Genomic DNA, 11115 nt, shown 5'->3' with positions numbered 1-11115 from the left:
CGGTGCAGAATATTGCAGTGGATGCAGGAATTGATTTACTAAGAAATACCTAGCCAATAAATGTTAGTGAACAAGGGGAGCTGTTTTCACTCAATACCAACTTTTCTAGTTGAACAGCCTATTCTTAAAGTGCATCTAAGCCACAAAAAAATGAATATATTGCAGCTTTCTAGTCCTTAGATGTGGTGGCTGCACTAGTTTTCTTCCTTTATTTTTTCCCTGATGATCCTCCAGTAACAAAACTGCCGTAGGATGACAATGCCTACTCTTCCTTTTGTATCAGCAGAAACAAGACAGGACTACAGAATGCTGTCCTTCTCTTATTGTACATACCGGAGGGGAGTGCTTCTGTACACCTTAGAGATAATAGTTAGCAGAGTGCACAGTAAGTTATCAGCTCACGAGATTTCTAACAAGATCAACAGGTATTTTTTGCACTTATCAAGCAGATATAACAAAACCCTTTCAGGCTGAATTCACACTAGAGCGGACAGCTGCCAGAGTGCTTTACCTCTTTGGCAAGCAAATTCAGCTAAAACAACCCCATGGTGTATAATCTTCCATTCTGATCTTTAGAACTATTTAGTGGTGAATATTCCTTCAAGTAGAACATTATATTCCACAATAAAATATTTAGGGTAATGTATATCAGTTTGTGTGTAATAATTTGACATTTGTCCCCTTTGTAGCCGTCTTAGTGGAGAAGATGGGAAAGTTTTCAATGTCTTGGTTGGAAAGCAGTTCTCTCGTCTCTTTGAAGTTTTTAAGGTGAGAAGGATAAAAGTCTTACCTTTTGTGTATGATTTATCTTAACATAAAATGTGTGATTATTGGGGATGAGCGATTTAAAGCTGATCTCCAGGTTTTAGTGAACTTTGAATAGTTTGGACCAAGCTAGTCCAAATGTACTGTTTACATCATTAACAGATGCAGCACCTCTATAAACTGTATGTAGCATCAGCTACATATGCGTTGCTGTGTTCAGGCTATGGGACTATGAATGAATACAAAGGTTCCTCAGGCTGAGGTGGAGACTGTGAGGGCACCCAACCGCCTGTGAATGGCTGAGCAGCACTCAGTCCAATTTGACAGCTGCTGGAACACAGTGCTGTATGTGGCTGAGACGACATACCTGTTTATACAGCGCTCACATCCACTTCATCTGTTAAGTGAAGTAAATTTGTTTATGCCAGCTTGGTCCAAATGACTTAAGTTCACTGAAATCTGCAGTTAGATTTGAATTTACCTACAGTTGACACCCATACATTTTTGCGGAAAATCTCTCATGCAAGAATAGGGATCGTACTTGAGATTGGTAGTCATAGGTCTAATTTCTGGCTAACTGCATTCATAGTACATTTTAAGGTGTTAACAGGCGTAGGGTAACATGCATGCATCAGCAATCATTGGAAAATAGACATCTAAATGTCTGACCAGCATTTGTGCTGCCTTAATGTAATCTAGTGCTTCACCTTGCAAATAAGCCCTATAATTGAAGTAAGAAACTACATTTCCCAGCATGCAATGCTGCATTTCTGCATAGTGGGTGTGTCTCATGGGCGTGTCCTTGTTTTTGTGAGCAAACTGTCTGCATGTGATCTGCTCTGATGGGCAGGGATTGGAGTGCAGAGAGGGTCTGTTGTCGTGACATACGACACTGTCGTGTTCTCAGGGTATTCTGGGGAAGCAGAAGTGTAGTCATTGCACTCAAATCCTGAAAAAAAACAACAGGTTTTAATAGTACAGCGGGTAAAATAAGTATTGAAAACGTCACCGTTTTTCTAGGTAAATATATATCTAAAGGTGCTATTGACATAAAATTTTCCTGAGTCATCTTCTAGGACAGCTTCACTTGAGAGATAGGGCTCCTCCCAGGAAACACCCGCTCCACCTTTTCCCCTTTATAAGTATCCTCTCTCCCAGTGGGCCCTCAGTATTAGTGTTTCCTCCGGCCAGGACGGAGCTACGCCCGGTTTGTTATTTTTTCCCCGGCTGCCTGGCGAGGTACAGAGGGCCCCTGGCTGAGGCCCCCCCTTCCTCCTTTCTCTAAGGATGGCAGGGACCTTGTGGGGGGGTTTTCAGCCAGGCTCATCCTATGGACAGACCCTTCGGGGTGGGGGTGACAGACCCCGGATGGTCCCAGCGGGGCTCTCCAGGGGGGTAGAGCCCGCTCCGCCGACCTGGGCAGTGGTGCCTTTCCCTGGGGGGGCTGAGGTAAGTCCTACCTGTTCCAGGATCCCGGCAGCATGGCCAGGGGGTGAGGCTGTCGGGGTCAGGATGCCGCAAACACGTCACTTCCGGGCACGGGACGGCGTCACTTCCGGCGCAGGAAGCATGGAGCAGCGGCCGCCATGTTGGAAATGGGCGGCGGACCGCAGAACGAGCCCACACCACGGCCGCTTCTCCACCTGCGGCCGTGAGAGGAAGGTCGGCGCGCAGGGATCCCAGGGAGGGGGCGGAGCCCGCCAAACCCTGAAAAACCGCCGCACTGAGGAGGAGTTCGCGGCAGGATGGAGGCAGATCTGTCTGGGCCGGGGGAATCCTGCGGCAAGGTATTTGGCCGCCACTCACCCCCTCCCCCTTCCCCCCCTCCCCCCTCTGGGACCCTTGGGCACCCCCACCCTCATCTCCCCCCCCCCCCCCCACTGCTGACTTTTTAGGGTGTTGGGGGAGTGCACGGGGGGCAATCCCTGGGGGGGGAGCCTCCGCGGTTGATGAATACCTATGTCTTCTTGTCCCCAGATGGGCCCACAGGAGGAGGATAGAGGGGAAAGAGAAGCTCCTTGCGAGCTGAAAAAGAAATGCGCCACTTGCAGAAAGAGGCTGGCGAGTTCCTGACGGAAGCAACTCTGCCAAGACTGCATAGATAAGCTTATCAAAAAGGAGTCTGGGTCCCTCTTTAAGGATTTCTTACAGAACATGATGCAAGAGATGTCCAAGACTTTTCAGAGCTTTAGGGAGCAGAAGCAGGGACCGGCCCAGGACGAGCCCCAACCGGGCACTTCAGGCAATGCCCAGGGGGGGAAAAAGAGGAAGGACCAGGTAACTGTCGCAAGGGGAGCCGAACCATTGAGTACTTCAGACTCGGAGGAAGACGAGGTCGAGGATCATGACCCAAAAGCACAAAGATTCCTTTTTCAGGCAGAAGACACGGAGGGCCTTCTGAAAGTGATCTACGAGACTCTGGATCTGGAGGAGGAACAGCAGGACCCCTCTCTCCATGACCAGCTGTACGCAGGGCTACAAAGAGCAGCCGCACATTCCCAGTGCACTCTGCCCTATGGTCCACTATCAGGAGGGAATGGGAAGAGCCGGAGAAAAAGGCTTTCTTTCCCAAGAACCTTAAGAGGCGATTCCCGTTCAAGGAAGAAGACGCTTCCGTGTGGGAAATCTGCCCGAAGCCAGATGCCCCCCTTTCTAGAATCTTGAAAGCGATGGACCTGTCCTTCGAGGACAGCGGGTCCCTGAATGACCCAATGGATGGACTGGAAAGCGGATACATTCCTGAGGAGAGCATGGGAAGCATCCGCGGTGAATTTCAAGCCAGCAGTTGCGACGACGTGTGTCTCCAGAACTTTGGATGTATGGTTGGGGCAGCTCCGCTCGCACCTGGAACAAGGCACCCCGGCGGAGGAAATCCTGAAGTCGCTGCCTGTACTGGAAAAAGCGGTGGCTTTTATTGCAGACGCATCAGCAGAAACTATCAGATTCTTAGCTAGATCAACGGCGCTCATAAATTCCGCGAGAAGAGCTATCTAGCTAAAGTCTTTGCAGGGGGACCTTGCCTCTAAGTCCAAACTCTGCGGTCTGCCCTTCGAGGGAAAACTCCTCTTCGGGCCGGAACTAACTTCGGTCCTGGAAAGGTCGGCCGATAAAAAAAAGAAGAGCTTTCCAGTCCCCAGCAGGCAAGTAGGACGAAAGGGGTTTCTCCTCAACAGGCAGTACACGATGATTTCAAAGCCAGCGCACAGGCTGGGGCGCAAGGAGGGGCAGGAACGAGTCAAGGGGAAGGGGAGGTTTCCTCTTCAACCCCAACCAGAATAGACCCAAGACCCAGCCCAAGTGACTGGAGAAGCCAGGTGGGAGGAAGGCTGGGGCACTTCCACACACAATGGCTGAAGATCACCCAGAACACTTACATTCTAGAGGCCGTTCGCAGAGGTTACAAAATAGAGTTTTTAAGGCCCCCCCCTCAAAGATTCTTCGCAACACCCCTGCCAAGGGACAGGGAGAAGGCAGATGCATTGGTGGACCTCCTGGAAGGGATGCTCAGGCAGAATGTGATTTGCCAGCTGGAGGAGGAAGAGAAGGGAAGTGGGTTCTTCTCCCATTTCTTCCTAAGGAAGAAGTCGTCCGGTACCTACAGGATGATACTAAATCTGAAGAAGGTAAACAAGTTCGTGAGACCCAAGAAGTTCTGCATGGAGACCTTATACACGGTAAAAGAACTCTTGTCGCCAGGAGCATTCATGGCCTCAATAGATTTGAAAGATGCATATCTGCACGTCCCGATAAGGGAGGAATCGAGGAAGTTCCTGAGGTTTGCGCTGGAAGGCGCAAAAAGAACGATTCTGTTTCAGTTCAATGCACTCCCCTTTGGCCTGTCATCAGCTCCAAGGATATTTACCAAGATCCTGGCGGAACCCCTAAGAGTCTTGAGGCTGGAAGGAATAAATATCATCCCCTACTTGGACGACCTGCTTCTATTTTCAGATACAGAAAGAGGCCTGAGGTCCCACGTCGAACGCACGATATCTTTTCTAGAGAGCTTGGGGTGGTTGATGAACGAGGAAAAATCACAGCTAGTACCCTCCAGGAGGATCACGTACTTGGGGTACATCCTTGACTCCGCAAATGCTTGCTCATACCTGACAACGGAAAAAGCTCTCAAACTGCAGCAAGACACGAGAGCCTTCCGGAGGATGTCGACCTGCACAGTAAGGACCACAATGAAGCTAGTCGGGAGCATGACAGCCGCAATGCCAGGGGTGCAATGGGCACAGCTCCACTCCAGGGTACTACAGAATCACACCCTCTCCCACTGAGATGGCAGCCAAGCAGGTCTGAATTCCAGGATCTGCCTCACTCACAAGGTGAGGGAATCACTAAGGTGGTGGGGGAACATCCACACCTTGGAGGCGGGAAGGAAATGGAAGCAAGCCAGCCCAGTGAGGATCACCACGGATGCAAGCATGACCAGGTGGGTTGCTCATATGGGAGACTGCCTAGCCCAGGGCAGATGGGATGCAGAAAATTCAAGGAAATCATCGAACTACAAGGAGCTGTCGGCAATCTTCAAAGCTCTTACGGCTTTTCAGGAGAGGATAGAGGGGAGAGAAGTCCAGATTCTATCCAACAACACAACGGCAGTAGCATACTTGAACAGGCAGGGGGGCACGAGGTCCCCGAGGCTGATGGAATTGGCAGGAACCCTCCTGACCTGTGCAGAGAGGAACCTAGAGTCCATCACTGCGGTGCATCTAAAAGGGAATCTGAACCAGTTGGCGGACCAGTTGAGTTGGAAAGAGGTCACCCAGACAGAATGGTGCCTCAGTTGTCCAGCATTCAATCAAATATGCGCCAGATGGGGCACCCCCTCTACGGATCTCTTCGTCAACAGCCAAAATGTGAAGCTGGAGAGATACTTCTGCCTGCAGAAGAACCCCAGGAGTGCAGGGATAGACGCGCTAGCCCAGCATTGGGAAGGAAACCTCCTCTATGCCTTTCCTCCGTTCAGATTATTACCAAAGGTGGTACAGAAGATCCAGTCTTCTCAAGCCACGGTCATCCTGATTGCACCATTTTGGCCCAAAAGATCATGGTTCTCCCGGCTGAGGGAACTAAGCTTAACAGACCCATGGATGATACACCTTCACACGATTTACTTGCCCAAGGGGGAGTGCTACATCCTCACCCAGAAAGGCTGTCCCTAGCAGCGTGGCTTCTGAACGGGACAGGCTAGTGGAGAAGGGACTGTCTGAAAGAGTGGTCGCCACCATCTTGGACGGAAGGAAGAAATCAACAAACGCCATATATGATAAAGTCTGGAAGAAATTTTCCGCCTGGAAGGACAGGAACGAGGAACCCGGGCTCCCATCTTGCATACAATGCTTGAATTCCTCCAAGCCGGGGCGGATAAGAACCTGGCCGCTAATACCCTTAAAGTGCAGGTAGCGGCTTTGTCAAGCTTTCTGGAGTTGAGGTTGGCGGCAGACCCGTTGATAATCAGGTTCCTGAGGGCTATCTCCAGGCGCCGAGCCCCGTCCACATCGAAGTACCCCACATGGGACCTGGGCACGGTCCTGAAGAGCGGGCCTCCCCCGGACAGATCTGCAGAGCCGCAACGTGGTCCAGTTTCGCCACCTTTGCTAAGCACTACAGATTGGATCTGATTGGCAGCAATGACCAGGCGTTCGGCAGGAAGGTCCTACAAGCAAGGGGCCCACCCTAATGTATGTATTTCTATTCAACTCCTCTCAAGTGAAGCTGTCCTAGAAGATGACACGGGAAAACGCAGTTATTTACCTGTTAACTGTATTTCCAGGAATCTTCTAGGACAGCATAACTCCCTCCCGATTGCTGTGTGATTATGTACTGATGTCTAGGTATGTTATGAACCTGTGATGGGTTGTCTCTATTACCGTTTTTTATTTTATGCTTTCTCCTAGGCCTTCGGTCATATTCTTATACTGAGGGCCCACTGGGAGAGAGGATACTTATAAAGGGGAAAAGGTGGAGCGGGTGTTTCCTGGGAGGAGCCCTATCTCTCAAGTGAAGCTGTCCTAGAAGATTCCTGGAAATACAGTTAACAGGTAAATAACTGCGTTTTCACCACATGTCAGTAATAATCCGTGCATACAAAAAAAAATAAATACTTCATCCAAAATCCTTGTTGGTAATGACAGCTTCAAGATGCCTCCTATATGGAGAAACTAGTCGCATTGCATTGCTCACGTGTGATTTTTGGCCCATTCTTCCACACAAACGGTCTTCTAATCTTGAAGGTTCTGTGGGCCTCTTCTGTGAACTCTGATCTTTAGTTCTTTCCATAGATTTCCATAGGACTGTGTGTGTAAATCGCACACGTTCCCGCAGCCGCACAAAAAGTGTGTTGCTTTAAGGAAAGTGGTGTCAAAGCACCATGTGATTTCTGTGCGTCCATGTTTTTAAAAAAGATTGCAGGAAACGCAGCTGTGCCCTTGCAAACGTGACACGCAGAACTGCGAAGTTGTGGAACCTACGCTTAATGATTAAGCTGCTTTTTAAGACCCGTGAGCTGTACTTAAAGCTATGGGGCTTTAAATTATTAATCTGCTAATTTTTCTTGCTTTTTAAAATTTAATTTAAAGATTGTCTCAATTAAAATTTAAAAAAAGCAGTCCAGGTTATAGGCCATTTTATCTATTCTGTTCTCAGTTTAATTCTGTCTGATCCAGGCTGCGTAATTCCATGAATTCTGAGCCTGCAACATTGCAGCAGATTGCTGCGATTTTAGTTCCACCATTCCTCCCAAGCTCTTTCCATTCCTGTATTTTCCAGTTTAGGCACGTACTGTATGGCAGTGCTGTGCAAGTACCATTGATACTACTGTATATTACAATTGAGACTCTAAAAAGGTGACCACCGATAGTTGTAAAGCTTTCCACACACATTACAATCTTATTGTAGGGTCTGGGGTTTGGTGGAACATTGTAGACTGAAATATCCTGAGGAGCTGACCAGGGGTCTTTCGTTTCCACTGAAAAAGAGAAGGAGGTGGGAGAGCCCTTATCGTGTACTAAATTCAGAAACAAGGGTAAACGGTTCCACAATAAAAAGAAAAAGGTCAAAATGGACTTGCAGCTGTTGACTGGTCACCCAGCAAGGGGGGTGGGGGACATGCAGCATTCCTAGTGCACAGTGTGGACACGGTCTATGCCTCGGACATTCCCGTTCTGTGGGGGTTCTCAGGTGGGTGAACGCATTGATAGGAAGAGCCAGCACATAAAAGGCTCTCGGTAGTTCGATTGGCTGAGGTGTCCGATGCGGTAGTTCATAATAATAATAAAAAAATGTATTTGGTGAAATAAAGTAATTGGATGTTCTACTAAAGCAGACGACTCCTGCCTATCCTTTGAACAACCACATTGGGTGTCTCTGCAAATCAAACTACTGATGGGCATTTTTTGCACTGACTTTCTGCCAATATCTTATTGTAGTCTTCTTTTGGATCTACCAATTATGTAATGCAAGGGCTTGATTGAATACAAACTGACTGGAAAGTTTAGGAAGGTTCTCCTATTATGTTTTGATGTATTGCAGTCAGATTGTAACATGTATGGTGACCCCTAGAGTATTGGCGTATTTCATGAGTTTTTTTTTTTTCAGTTACTTCACCATAACTAATCCTTGCTTGCTTTACAGACCTGCCTGAAGCATCTGCCACAGCACCTGTGGAATCTGCAGCCACCCTAGACCTTGATGCACAGATTAGTACACTTTCTTTGTTGGTGACTACAGAGGAGCTTGGAAAATATTCTGGAAGCCAGCTTTTTGAAATGCAGGAAAAACTTGGGACGATATCGAACAGCATTCTTCGGCATCTGCAGTCACGATGGAGTTCACCACCTCACGACAGCTCTGTTTAGTTCAGCTCCACGTGTCCTGTGAAATTGCCATTTATCAGGACGCTTTTACTTCCTTCTGATGAAGCATTTTTAATACAAAGACTGCCTACATTTTGTAAGAGATCCATCATGTTTTGTTCCTCTTTGAGTTGTACCACTCTATACACGGCTTCAACTAGATGTTATAACATATTGATTTATTATTGTAGGTTTAAGACAAAGAATGAAAGTGTTATTTAAAACAAGTCTTTATTATATAGAGCAGTTCCAGGACAGAATGCTGATATTTCTATATCCCTGGTAGCTCTGTGATTGGTCACCCTTTGGGAGAGGATTATCTGGACGTGAAAGAAAAGATATTAATTTGCATGCCCAAAGCAACCAGCCAGATGTCACCTGAAGTTTTCAAGGTTCAAAGGTGAAACTTGTGGGCAGTATGTTAATTTGTTTCTTCCCTTCAGTTTTATGAAATTGTAGTGTACAATGCTATTTCTAAATGTTCACCTTGGTATTCTGCTTCTGTACCTAATATTGTAAATTTACTTTGGTGACATGTTTTCTTGTGGACTGGAAAGAGTATTTTTGGTAGCTTTTTGCTTCTGAAAGCTTTATTCGATACAAGTCTCAGAATACCACAGTATGCTAATTTTCATGTTGCCTTTGTTGTAGTGATACACTTTGTCCTTTTTTTTTCTTTTTTTTTTTTTGTAAATTCTGTAAATAGCCTCACTGAAGGTTACTAGTTTTGATAGTAATCCTCTCTGTACATATAATTTAAACAGTTGGTTCCAGCAGAATTCTTAATATTCACTTGCTGCATGTGTTCCTTTTTAGATCTAAAATGTAAAATGAAAACTATTAAAGTACTTTCTCAAGTTTGCAGTAATAGTTTTTTTTCCTTATGAACTGTTATGCATTTGTGGTATTTGTAAATGGGTGGCTTTGGAACTGCATTTTTTTTAATTGAACAATGCTGTATACAGATTCCATGTGAATGGGAACTAGGGATATCATTGGGAAAAAAAACTTTTATATAAAAATACAAATCAACCTGAAGTCTTTATAATAACAGACCAACAGAGAGGCTCAAAACCTGGCCAAATTAGACTTTAACCACTTGATCTCCAGAAGGTTTTAACCCCTTCATGATCATGGAACTTTTTTGCTTTTCAGCACTGCAGCTTTAACTAGCAATTGCTTGGTCATGCAACACTGTACACAAATGAAATGTATATAATTTTTCCCCCCTGGTTGTCTTCCAGGACAGACCTTGAACGATTGAGCTCCTTCAACCAGGATAGGAAACACATTGCTTCAAGCTTCTTAAGATGGTCCTACAGGAACATGGCCATTTTGTGTTTACTCTGTCTGGAAAAAGCATGTTGACTAGAAGAACTGCTTTTTAAGCAGCAAGCCATGTCTCAAGGGCTGCCCAGGAAATGTGCCCTCACCTGCAGTTCTTTACTTTTTGGCCTCAAGTCCCCTCTGCATCGGTGTAGGAATGTACCCGCTTCTACCTCTTTCCAGTGCCAGTGAAGGAGCTGGTTAGAATGGCATCCATCCTTGGCGCGTTTAGGTCAGGCAGTGCTGAGGGAGTGCCTTCCTGGAGGCCGGATGTGACGCAGCTAGCCTGGAAGATGCTGGGTGTCATGATTCTGGGGGATGTGATGTTCTCTCTGCACCAGAGGCTTCTGGTTTCGGCCTCAGAGGCGCAAGAGAAAGGGCAGGGCTGATGCTTATTGCTGGACGCCGACAGCATGGGCCAAAGGGTGCTGGGCGCTAAAGAATGCAGGGGACATCATGGAGGCTTCCTCCTAGGCTCCTGCTATAAAACAGGTAGAAAAGCAGGCTATATACAGTATATTACCAAAAGTATTGGGACACCTGCCTTTACACGCACACTGGCATCCCAATCTTAGTCCGTAGGGTTCAGTACTGAGTTGGCCCACCCTTTATTATTATTATTATTATTATTATACAGTATTTATAAAGCGCCAATAGTTCGCTCAGTGCTGTACATTACAGAGGGGGACAGAACATGTGACAGAACAATACCAATACAGTACAAAACATGAGGGGATTGAGGGCCCTGCTCTTTCGAGCTTACAATCTAGGAGGGAGGGGATGGTGGCACAGGAGGAGATAGCTGTGGGGGATGGAGTGGTAGGAAGAGTGGAGGAGGTCGGCAAGTTAGCAGGGGGTGGTGTAGGCTTCCCTGAAGAGATGGGTTTTCAGGGTGCGCCTAAAGGAGAGGAGAGTAGGTGATAATCTGATGGGTTGGGGCAGGGAGTTCAAGAGGATGGGTGACACCCTGGAGAAGTCCTGGAGGTGGGCATGGGAGGAGCAGACCAGGGAACTAGAGAGAAGGAGGTCTTGTGAGGAGCGGAGTGTGCGTGTTGGGCGGTACTTGGATATTAGGTCAGTGATGTAGTTCGGGGCAGTATGGTGGACAGCTTTGTACGTCAGCGTTAGGATTTTGAATTTGATCCATTGCGCAATCGGAAGCCAG

At 47.2% G+C, this 11115-nt stretch overlaps 1 long non-coding RNA gene across 1 annotated transcript; it reads left to right on the top strand.

Moving 5' to 3' along the window:
- The first annotated feature begins 203 nt into the window (after positions 1–203).
- LOC149436343 (uncharacterized) lies at positions 204–9481 on the top strand. Its single transcript, XR_016308303.1, has 2 exons — positions 204–768; positions 8404–9481. It is a non-coding gene; the product is annotated as an uncharacterized LOC149436343 (long non-coding RNA).
- Positions 9482–11115: the final 1634 nt, after the last annotated feature.

This window comes from Staurois parvus, unplaced genomic scaffold (assembly GCF_062004578.1).
Source record: "Staurois parvus isolate SC_StPar_1 unplaced genomic scaffold, SC_StPar_1.0 ptg001374l, whole genome shotgun sequence".
Classification (NCBI taxonomy): domain Eukaryota; kingdom Metazoa; phylum Chordata; class Amphibia; order Anura; family Ranidae; genus Staurois; species Staurois parvus.
The sequence above is the reverse complement of the archived record's forward strand: the minus strand, read 5'-3'. Positions and strand labels throughout refer to the sequence as shown.